We start from the raw sequence: 13,025 nt of genomic DNA on the forward strand, positions 1-13,025 counted from the left end.
ATCTCTCTGGCCCTCAGCTTCTTAAACTGTAAAATGAAGAGGGTTGTACTTTACTAATATTTCTACATTTGTGTGTAGTGAAAAGATGGACCATCATGGGCCCAGCCCTTAGAACATGTACAACAACTCTGTGGAGACTGGGTGAGTCTGCTTCTGGAAATGAATAATGAAGGATCCCTTTCCCTCTCTGGCTCCGAGAAGGCATAGGTATATCTTGATTGCTTCCTCTCTGTGTTGTTGGGTTATTTTAAGTCATGTCTGACTCTTCATGACCCCTTTGGGGGTTTTCTTGGCAAAGATACTGAAATAGCTTGCCATTTCCTCCTACAGCAGATGAGCAAACTGAGGCAAACAGGGTTAAGTGATTAGCCCAGGGTCACACAACTAGTAAGTGTCTGAGGCTGGATTTGAACTCAGGTCTTCCTGACTCCAGACCCAGCTCTATCCACTGTGTTACTTAGCTACCCATACAGATGAATTACAACCATATCTGTGAACTACTTGCCATGTATGCCTATTTCCCATAAAAGACAATAACTCTTTTGTTCATTTGTTTATACAGATCCAAGGTCGCTCAACAAAATAAGAGCAGAGACATCTTGAACACTGAAATTCACATTCCTTCTTTGTTCATCATTTCTATCTCTATCTGAAAGACCATGGACTCACGTAGCCAAATTTTCTACCTCTTGGTCAGCCATATGTGGCGGAATTTAGTCTGTAAATCTATCTATTTTTCACCATCATTCAACAAACATTTCAACATAGCATTTATTAAGTGTTTGCCATATGCCCTTGCATCTTTTTTTTTAAACCAGTATATTGTCAACAAGTATATCTGCCTCTCCAGATCTTCTGCAGAGCTCTCCATCTGACTATAATTAAACGTGTCATTAACATTGTTGTAAGTTTTATTTTATTACAAGAGTAAATTCTATACACATCCATATGGTGTCACCTTGGAATCAATATTACTATTTCATTGGAATCTGCTCCTAGCTCAGTGCTTTGCCTTTAAATGTACTAAATATTTTTTAAATTAAATAGGCACACTTCATATACTTAGGCTTCACAGTTTCTTGCTCAGAAACAGTCATTTGATTACAGCTTATAAAAAGGTAAAGGGAATGCTTCCAAAAGGGCTCTCTAGTCTTTCTGAGTCTCAGTAGGAAGTTCTTTTGTCACCTACACCACCCAATTTAACAACCTCCGTCCTCCCCAACCTGAAATAAAAACTTCCAGCATAGGAACTGCTTCATTTTCAGAGGAATGAAAGGTGAGGTTTTTGCATCCTAGTACAAGAGCTTTGCACACAGTAGGAACCTAATAAATGTTTGTTTAGTGATTCATCTCATATGCTTTTCCTGGCAACAGACTATTATTTGGCCAAATGTGGTCATCCTTTCATCTTTTTTCCTCTTGAACTACATTTAATCTTTACATTTAAAGAAAATTCTTCACTCATAACTCTTCCCAATATGATTTCCTCCTTGGGGGAATCAACAATGTTGTAACCTGGAATCATAAAATATTTAAGTATATTACTCCAAGCCAGTCCACTTTCTCTCAATGGTATCCCCTGGAAAGCTGCTTCTTCTTTTTTTCAAACTTTTTCTCTTTAGGTCTTCAGGGGATAGCATCCTAGATGCTTTTAAAATGGTGGGGGGTTTTCATCATTTCCTTGCTTGGACATAAGCCAACCATTACATGGAAACTTTCAAAACTACAAAGAACCTAACCAGCTGGCAAAGTGTATTCCACAAGGATCTGAAAATGATCCCCCCACCTACTTCAGAGCACCTGAAGACACTACTCCTTTTCTTTCTAAGATCTCATCTCTGACACTTCTGGTTTTAATTTGAATGTAGAGGGAATTTCCCTTTGAGTTAGAAAAAAGAGGAAGTTCCAGGCCTCCCCACCCACCTCTCAGTTCTTGATTAAATATGTGAGACCCTGATTTCTCCTGCTTCCACATTTCAGAAAGGCAAGATCTAGGATACAAATTTGTCATTGTAAAGATTAGAAGAAAGACCCTGAAAAATACCTTCTCTCCTGTGTTACATTTCAATGGCTCATGTGCACTTATGCATTATTTCTCAATTGGGCCTTACTTTACAAGCCAAAATAGATAAATGTTTTGATCTCAGACACAATTATTTTCAGAATTGATTAATAAGGTGTCATTAGCCAGCTCTTTATCTTCCATCTTGTCCTTATGGCAGGTCCAGGGCAGAGATGAGGTCCACTTTTGTTGTTGTTCAGTCATTTTAACCCCGTCCATCTCTTTGTGACATCTTTTGGGGGTTTCTTGGCAAAGATACTAGAGTCTTTTACTATTTCCTTCTCCAACTCATTTTACAGATGAGGAGACTGAGGCAAACCGGGTTAAGTGACTTGCTGAGGGTCACTTAGCTAGTAAGTGTCTGAGGCCAGATTTGAACTCAGGAAGATGAGTTTTCCTGACCTCAAGCCTGGTGCTCTATCCACTGTGCCACCTAGCTGCCCCAGTGGATGAGGCTCACTACTCTTGTTTTTGTCAACCCACAAGAGGAAAAAAAATTGAAAAGGCAAACTGATAAAAAAACTACAGTTTTCTCGTTGGCATTCATTACCAATGAGTAGTGGTAGAAACTCTAGAGCATTTATGCTTGGGCATTCTCTGGGCTTGTTCCTTAGGTTGCCTGATGCTTGACATCATTTTTATGACCTCTTCTCTTGTCATTTTATATCATACATAAGCATTCAGTCTTAAACCTCAAGACTGCTGGATCTGGTTCTGGATGACTTGTCTTCTTTTTCACTGCTCTTCATTCTCCCCAACCTCACCAAAGAAATCTCTTTTCTATCTCTTTTTCATTTATTTCTTCTACTACTGATCTATCTAAGGGTATGTTCTATGAGTTTTATTTATTTATTTTTGCTTCTTTTTTTTTTATTGGTGAGTCAATTGGGGTTAAGTGACTTGCCCAGGGTCACACAGCTAGTAAGTGTCAAGGGTCTGAGGCCGGTTTTGAACTCAGTTCCTCCTGACTCCTATCCACTGTGCCACCTAGCTGTCCCACCTCCCAGCTTTATTTTTTAGCCCTTTTCTCAACATTCATCAAGTGACCTGGCATGTAAACCAAAAAGTTTTTTTAAGCTCCTCTTTCCTAAAGAGTTAGATGAAAGGTTCTATCTTACCACCTTCTAACTCAATTTTCAATCTTAATATTACTCATTCCTAACCAAACTGTTATTTTTTATCTAAAAAAAATCCAATATCTTTTATTTTTTCTTTCCCAAAATATTTCTCACTTCCTGCTCCCAGAGAGGGGGTAAGGAGCTATTCTCTATAACAAAAAATAAAAAAGAAAGAAAAAAGTCATTTTTAAAAAATGTTTAATTAATTTATTTTGATTTATCAACAATCACTTCCATAAGCTTTTCAATTTTAAATTTTTCTTCCCTTCCTTCCCCACCTCCCTCCCCAAGACAGCATGCAATCTGATATAGGCTCTACATATACATTCCTATAAAACATATTCTCACATTAGTGATGTTGTAAGAATTAGGACCAATAGGAAGAACCGCCAGAAGAGGAAACAAAACACAACAGAAGAAAAAAAAGAGCAAATAGTATGCTTCAATCTGCATTCAAACTCCATAGTTCTTTCTTCTTTGTGGATAGCATTTTCCATCACGAGGCCTTTGGAGATGTCTTAGATCCTTGTGTTGCTGGGAAGGGTTAAGTTTATCAATATTAGTCATCGCACAACGTGGCTGTCATTGTGTACAATGTTCTCTTGGATCTGCTCACTTCATTCAGCATCGGACCATACAAGTCATTCCAGGTTTTTCTGAAGTCTGCCTGCTCATCATTTCTTACAGCACAATGGTATTCCATTACATTCATATACCACAACTTGTTCAGTCATTCCCTAATTGATGGACATCCCCTCAATTTCCAATTCTTTGCCATCACATATAGAGCTGCTATAAATATTTTTGTACAAGTGGGTCCTTTTCCCATTTGTATGATTTTAAAAAAAAAAAACAAAACTAACCAACACATCCACTCAGTCCAATATCACATGCAATGCCCTAAACCTATAACCTCCTACTTCTTCAAAGAACAGAAGGAATACTTTCTCATAGCTCTTAGAGGCCAAGCTTGGCCATTATAATTTCATAGCAGCCAGTTTTAATTTTCACTATTACTTCACATTGTGGTAGTCTTTCTATAGTCTAATTTCCTAGGCCTGCTTATTTCACTTTTATCAGTTCATAGAAATCTTCCAGTGTATCTCTAATTTTATTTCTCACTTATTTTTAAAAGAATGAAATAATAGTATCTTCTAGTAATATCTTCATATGCTGACTCATCATGGTATGGAGTTGACCCTGGATTTTTTAGAAATGTGCTAATAAAGAGCAAGTTCTACCAGGCCTACCACATTGATGAGATTTTGAATACCAGATAAGCAATGTATATATCTATTGTCTGCAGACTAGGCATAGTTTAAAGGTGTGTGCTAGAGCCAGCTCATAATTTATACCTCAGAAATTGGCAAACACTACAAATAAAGGCTGGATTAGTTGTTTTGTTGATCGTTTAGGCTTAAGAAAGTGATGGAGAAAACGTAATTAGTGCAGATGAAACTTCAAAGTATGTGGTGGATTTCAGAGAGCCAGTTGTTAAGCATTCACCAGCCCACTCCTGAGGACATGAGATACATTGGTGAAAGAGCATTCACACTAGTAAAATCACGGATCCTTGATTTTTGCATTGAAGTGATAATAAAACAACTCAGATTCATATGTCACTTCATGATTTACAAATGACTATGTGAAATAGGTGATTAATACCAGTGCCATTATCCCTCTTCAGAGATAGGCAAACTAAGACTCAGAGTAGTTAAATGACCATTTTAGGAATGACCTAGGAAGTTTCAGAGCTGAGACTTTAGGTCAGTTTTGGACTCCACGTTGAGTGCTCTCCCCAGAGCTGGGGTTGGACTTTGAGTAGCAAACAATAACATAGAGTCATGGACACAAAGATGCTTAGTTGTTATTCGGCTTCAGAAGTGATTGATTAGAGCAGGGTGTAGCCCAAATCCATCCATCCATCCAACAAATATTAGTTAAATGTCTACTCCATGCATGGAATTGATTGGTGAGCTAGAATTACCTAATTTAGAATATTCTTTCCCTGCTTATCTGAATCCTACCTATTACTCACACATTCATAAGTATTTCATCATTTGTTACAAATTATGCTAGCATCTAGATTCTGGGTGGATTAGTTTCTACCTGGGTACTTTCTTCCTCAAAAAAAAAAAAAAAGACTACTAGGAAACAAAATATCTCCATCTGCCAGGGCTTGGTCATCATAATTCTCCAAATGATGATACTCTCCAAAGAAATCAGTATTAGGCCCAAAGACTCTCTGACCAGCTTCTCAGGTAGGATTCACCTACCTATACCTGGCCCTTGAATCTACTACCCACATATCTGAAGCAGAATTGGCTTTGAGGAGTCAAATAGGTATATATTCTTCTAAGTCTCTCTCAATATGAAATCAGCTCTGAGGAACTATACTTGAATTGCTTTCCTGATTCCACCAGCTGCTAACGACTCCCCTCCCCTTACCTTCTATTTATATTATATACATTTTGTATCTATCTATCTATCTATCTATCTATCTATCTATCTATCTATCTATATGTTGTCTCCCCGAAAAGAGTCCAACTCCACAAAGGTAGATACTATTTCACATTTGTCTGTGTATCCCCGACTAACCCAGCGCCTTGCACATAGCAGGTACTTAAATAACACTTACTGGTTTATTAGCTGTCCATGCTCCATCATACTTGTCCCCTAATATTCTACACCTACTCACCACATATTCAGTAAATGATCCAAGCCCTCCCATCTATCTGGCTTTCCTAGTCTGTCTGTGTCCCTCCCCATCCTTCAGGTGAAAGTTATGTATTGCCTTGTATTGTCTTCTCTATCATGTGTATGTGTCTTGTCAGGTTAGTTCCTCATGGGTGGAAACTACTGGGGTATAAGGAGAAGTAGCATAACATTAAGAGTGACCCAATGGAGTAAGACCCCAAGAGCACTTTGGATGTTTATTAGTTGTATGACTATAGGGTGAATCATTTAATTGCTGAGTCTGCTTCCTTACTAAGAAGATGGGGATAAGCATGTGTGTAGTCTTCACAGTGTTATGGTAAGGCTTAAATAAGATAACATAAAGTGTTTTGCTGGTGGTGAATAAACTCGTTGGATGGCCAAATAAACAGATGAATACGTGGGTAGTCTGGGGATGAAGAGATATGGAGGGAGGCATCTATTTAAATTCAATCTTTGCAAAACAAAATATTATTGCAATATCATTAGCACGCCCTTCTATTTTCATTGGTTGTCTTATAAGTAGAAGAAGATCATCCTGGATTGCAATTAGAAAATTACGTAGGCATTTTCAATTATTTCAAGCTCCCAGCTACCACAAAAGCTCATTTTTGTGCCTATATTTTCATGGTGACTTTGTATGGTTGCATGTTGTGAAGCATCACAGTCTTGGAAGGATCATACTTAAAGATGAGCCACTGAGATACACGGTAGGGATAAGCAGCTATAGGCCATGACCAATGACTTGGCTGTGAGAAGGGGTACAAATAACATTATCAAAGACATGTAGGCCTGATAAAGAAGAAAATGAGATATGTGATGGACAGCTTGAATACTATGTTGGTGTCCTTGAGATATAAAAAGAACTAAGAAAAGATCTTCATCATGTTGGATGCATCTACCATGGAGGATTTTTGTGGATAGATTTTGGCAAGAAATACAAAGGATAAGATATTTCAGAGGGTCTCTTATCAGAGTGTGGAATGTCCACAATCCTCTCTCTGGGTATCACTCAGATCACAGTTGCATCTGTGTAGCTTAAGATCTAGGTAAGCCCCAGAAACAATCATGAGAAGTTGGGCAATCTGGAAGAATGTAACTTGGAAAGGATCTCCAAGTGAATCAGGACCCTGAGTTACTCCACCCAATAACTGAGTTAACTCTTCATACTGTGAAAAGATACAGTGTTATGTCTAATTCGCTGCATATGCTATTGTCTCCATGTTACAATTATAACTATAAATACAGATTGCAATGAGAATATTTCTCAGTACTCCAGTGGGTAGAAATTCCACTTCATCTTGTAGCCAAAACATACTATGAGCAAATGAAACACATACCCTGTGCATTAGAGCACTGCCTGACAACATCTCTCCCTAATCCCCCTGGTCAACAGGTTTATCAACACTTCTGCTAGTCCATCTAGTATTAGAAATTCCCTTTGACTTTCCCCTTCTTTGGGATATTGGCAAAGAGAGCCCTCTTCAGGAGCCATTTGGGAGGCTAATATTGTTTGACTTTGTGATTGATGGGTCTCCTGCCTGTAATCTTATGTGTTTGGGTGACCATCTCTATCCGGCACACAGAATGCTGCTCTTGTGAAATGGTGTGGGCCTCATTTCATTCTAACAGAGGTTTGGTTTGGTTCCAAGAAGTTAGACCAGTGTTCTCCAAGCCAGCCACTCTATAGCAAACATAACTGTCAGCACTTCTGCTGATAAAGATGTCCCGCAGCCCTTGTACATTTCCCTCAGCCTTCCACTAGCTCTGTTCATCTCCTCTGTCTCTTCTACCTCCATCTGCAGGGGTCCTTAATCTGCATTCTGTGACTTTCAAAATATTTTTATTACTTCTTAAATATAATTATCTTCTTTTGAAACATTACGTATTCACACACACACAAACACACACAACACATGCACCCATGCACACAAAAGGTTAATAATTCTTGATTTAGGACATCAGTCATGGCTGATGAATAAGTAAAAACACAGAAGAGAAAACTCAAGAAATGACAGTAGCAATCATAACAGCACTTTGAACTGGAAATAGTCTATTGATGGAAAAGGAAACACTATAAAAAGGTCTGTGAAAATATGTCAGGCAGCAAGGAAAACCCCATGGAAATTCTGGTGGGGTTTCTTTTGTTAGAATATCAAGCCAGGGAGATATTCCCCAGGAGAGTTATAAGAATGGGCTAGACTCTCATCTACCAAGACTGGTGTGGTTTGACCTTCCTAGAAACATGAGAACTGAATAGATCATCACAGAAATAGTTTCAGCAAATGATAGGATTCATGAAAATCACTGGGTCACAAAATTTGTGAATGGCAAACTACGTAGCATTTGTTATTGTTTAGTTGTTTTTCAGCCGTGTCTGATTCTCTGTGACCCCATTTGGGGTTTTCTTGGCAAAGACACTGAAGTGATTTGCCATTTCCTTCTCCAGTTCATCTTACAGATGAGGAAACTGAGGCAAACAAGGTTAAGTGACTTGACCAGGATCACATAGATGGTAAGAGTCTGAGGCAAGATTTGAACTTAGTCCAGGCCCAGCACTCCTAGATGCCCTGGGTAGTATAGTGAATTGCAATGAAGTGACTCAATGGATATAACACTTAATTTGAAGTTAGGATGGCCTGAGTTCAAATTTTACCTCAGACACTTCTTTGCTCTGTGACTCTGGGCAAGTCACCTTTCTAAGCTTCAGTTTCCTCATTTATAAATGAGAAAGTTAAACTTCATGGCCTCTTCTAACACTAAATCTGTGATCCTTTAGTGTTGTTGGAAGGGCCCAAGATAGAAACCTAGATGCTAGTCCTCATAAGGGCTTAGCTATGTGACTGTAGGCCAATTATTTAACCTCTCTGGGCTTTAGCTGTCTTGTCTATAAGCTGGGGATCATATATATGTAACACAGTGGAGTTTTTACAAAGAGGAATATTTACTTTAAAAGATTATCACAAAAATACAAACACACTACCCTCTCACCACCCCAACATGTAGGAGGCATGATCTTCCTTCCCCCCTACACCCCCTCCGTCTCTGGGGAAAAGAAGGGGCTTAGATTCAGCCTAGGTATGTTCCCATAAAGCACAGTCCCAATTCCATGTCCAAATCTTCCTTGGACTCTAGTCCCAGATGTGAAGACTCACCAGGACTTTGTTGCTGGAAGCCTGGCTGGCTGCACTAGCCCACCTGCAACCTTGGCTCCTGGGCCAGCATGGCTCGACCTCCCAAATCAGAAGAATCACCACTACCACCACCCCCAACACCTAAAACTGAGGACAAATTGTACAGAGCAAAATCAAACATTCCCATTTCTCAGAGCAGGGGTCAAAGAGGGGGAGAAAGGGGAAGGAGAGTCCTTCCCCTTCTGCTGGTTCAGTTCATGGAAGTCCATGCTGGGATCCTGTGCAGAAGATAAGAGTCACTGAGAAGGGTGATGCCAAAAAGATGGTGTTAAGAGAATAATCAGCTTGTTCTCATTAGTTTTAACAAGGTAGATGCCAATCAAAGGTGGCTACACCATTCACACAGGGACACAGAGGGCATGTTAGGCAAACTGAGCATGCTGGAAGCTGGATCACACTTAGTATCTGTATTGCCTGCCTTAAAGCGTTATTGTGTAGAAAGAACCGTGAATTGTCAATTCTCATTAAAAAAGTTTCTGTTTTCATATCAAGAGCTATGACTCTATTGATTTAAGAAGCTCCCCAGTGAAGAGATTTCTTGTCTCCCAATGCAGGCTGATATCTGCTTTGCAACCTATAATCTTGGGAAATTGCCTAGAGCACAATGAGGTTAAACAGCAACAACAGTGAACCACATTTACATAGCACTCACTACGTGCATGGCAGGATGCTAAGTGTGTTACAATTATTAACTCACTGGATCCTCATCACAGTCCCGGGAGGTAGGGGCTATCACTATCTACATTTTACAAATGAGCAAACTGAGGCAAACAGAGGTTAAGCGACCTGTCCAGGATGTGTCAGACATGGGACTTGAACTTACCTTCCTGATTTAGAGGACACTATCCACTAAGCATTGCTGCTCCATTTAAAGGTTAGCCACTCTTATTATCTATATTCTGGTCCCACTATCACAACCCACACTCAGCTACATCACTTTGTCTATTATTATTATTAGTTGTCCCTTATTATTATGTTATATATATATATTATATATTATTATTACATTATTAGCTGTGTGACTTGGGACAAGTCACAACTGCTTTGAGACTTAATTTTCTTGTCTGGAAATCAGGCTAAAGATATCTTTCCTTTTTTATTTCACAAGGTTGAATGTGTTGATATTTGTAAAATACTGTAGATGTGTAAGATATTGCTACTGCTGCCTTTTAATCTAGCTGGAGCAGATTGCCATGAGGTGACACTTAGTCCTGACCATTCACCAGAGGCATGTCCCCAAATCAAAGGGCTACATCTTAAGGCAGAGGGAGAGACAGCGCTCCTACATGAATGGACCTAGAAGAGCATCCTCATGTGAACTGTGAAGAAAGTACCATTGCAGGCTTCCAAGATGTGAGGATTCAGTCAATCAATCAATAAACATTTATTAAGCATCTACTATGTGCTAGGTACAGTATTAAGTACTGGATTGACAGGTTCCTTCACTTTGTTGAGAGAGACTTGTAGTAGATTACCTGTCCAATTATTTTTCTTTCTGCAACTAGAGGAAGGAGATATGGATATAGCACATTGCTAGGCCACAATGTTAATGACATATCACAAAGGGAGAATTAGGATTATTAACAAAGAAAGTTTCTCATTGTAAATTGTTTCTTCTTGATTTTTAGCCTATTTCTTTTCATTCTTTTTGGTTTCTTTCAGTCCAGACCTCTAATTTCATTGATACAGGGAACTCCCAGGGACGAGATTCCCTCATTAATGTAAATAAGTTACTCTCTCTACCTTTAGAATTTCCTGAGCTGTTGAGGAGTGGAGCAATTCATTTGAGGTCCCTATATGAGAAGTGGCCCTTGAACCCAGGTCTTCCTGACTTATATTCACTATGCCATATTGCTTCTGATTCGGGTCTGGTTCCAAATTAACCAAAACTTGAATTAGTAATAAGAGCAGCTTTCTATGACCAGGCTGTATGAACTTTGGGCCTCCCCTATTTTACCACCTCCCACTCACCCTGCACTCATATTTATCCAAGGATTCTGTCACTTTATACAGTATTTCAAAAATTCTTCTGACACAGCAAAGGGTTGTGTCGCTGGAAAGTACCACAGGAGTACCGTAAGAATGTCCCTAAGAAAAGGTCTTGTGTAGGTCTCTTTTTCCAAATTCTCAGAGGTAGAGAGAAAATGAGGAGAGATCTTGTAATCAAACACCAAGGGTCATCTTCTTTAGGAGGATGGTGTTGTGTGTTTCACTTCTAGTTCTATTTTGAGCTTTCCCCAAAAGAACAAATGACAGTGGGAATTTTGGCCTTGATTCCTGTCATCAATTAAGGGTGATAAGTAATTATGTGCTAGTCATTCATTTTTTTAAATTTTCAAATTTTAATTTATATATTTTATAACATTTTCATTTGCATATATATCCCTCCCACTCCCCTATCCAGTACATAACAAAAAGGATAGAGGGAAAAAAAGGAGCAGAAGCAATTCATCAAAATTATGTGTGATACTATATGAAATGTTCCACATCCATACCTCTTCATCTCAGCAAAGAAGGTCCGTTCTTTTCTTGACCACAAGTGCGGTTATTATAATTCCTCAAAGTTCAGTTTAATTTTTTGTTCTCTGAATTTACTTTGTTGTTGTCACTTTGTATATTGTTGTCCTCTTTTTTTTCTTCACTCTGCATCAATTCATACGAGTTTCCATGATTCTCTGAATTCTTCATAGTCATCATTGGATATTCAGGATATTGGATATTAGGTCGGGATATTCCATTATATTCAGGTGCTGCTTTTCTTTAAAGTCATTCTCCATTTAAAGGGTATCTACTTTTGGTGTAGAGGGACTTCTTTTTTAACTTCTTTGGGTCTCTGGGTCAAAGGATATGGACACATTAGTTATTTTCTTATCAAAATTGGAAGTAACTTTTGAGAATGATCCAATTGGTTCACTGTCTGACTAAGAATATATTAATGTGCCTATCTTTCCATAGCCCATCCTTTTCATTTTTTGCCATCTTTTCCAATTTACTGGATATGAGATAAAACCTCAAAATTTGGTATGACTTGCATTTTTCTTATTATCAGTAATGGGGCAATCTTTAATATGGTTATTAATTAGCAATTCCTATTTTTAGAAATTTTTGGTCATATCCTTTGATAATTTATCCATTGGGCAATGTGCTAGGCATTGACTATTTTTAAAGCTGATTTTGGATTTTTAAATGAGTATCTTACACAATGCTTGGCTTGTATCTTAATTACTAAAAGATGTTTGAGGAAATGCAGTTTTACAATAAGCATTACCTTATTTTCCACAATTAATTTTGCTAAGCAGTATGACTTATGAAAAAAGTTTTAGATGAAACAAATTATAAAGAATTTCCACAATTAAATTAGAATTTTCTGCAGGATTTTATGGTCTTTAGACTGGATTCTAGTAATCTTTTGGATCTATGCATAGCCCTCAGACTCATGAAATACATGGGGAGAGCCAAAACTATAAATTTAGGTCAACGTCTTCTAAGTTAAGTATGAGTAAGTCAACAAGTCTTGGGATCTCAACACAAACTAAAGGTGAGAACAGTCTTTCTTTTCACTAGAAGAATTGAGGTATAGGAGGCCTTTAGAGGACCAGCTTGTGTTAATGTTTCTTTGTCCACCAAGCACTGAGTAGGTATTTAATACGTGTTTGTTCTTGATTGGTTTTGTCTCATTACCCTGAATTGTGTTTGTTCACATGAGGAAGGTCCATCAAAACTGAATCCATCCTCCTTCAAAATAGCACTCATCTACATTTCTTACAACCTCAAAAAAACGTATGGGAGAATTTAGATTTTATTTGGGTTTTTTTTTTTGGGGGGGGGATGGAGACAATGGCTTTAGAGATATGTTTGAGATACAAGAGCTGATTTATACATAACATTTTAAGTTTTGTAAAGAGCTTTATACCCTTTATTTCACTGGATCCTCAT

This window comes from Phascolarctos cinereus, unplaced genomic scaffold (genome assembly GCF_003287225.1).
Source record: "Phascolarctos cinereus isolate Bilbo 61053 unplaced genomic scaffold, phaCin_HiC Scaffold_4;HRSCAF=312, whole genome shotgun sequence".
In the NCBI taxonomy this organism is placed as follows: Eukaryota; Metazoa; Chordata; class Mammalia; order Diprotodontia; family Phascolarctidae; genus Phascolarctos; species Phascolarctos cinereus.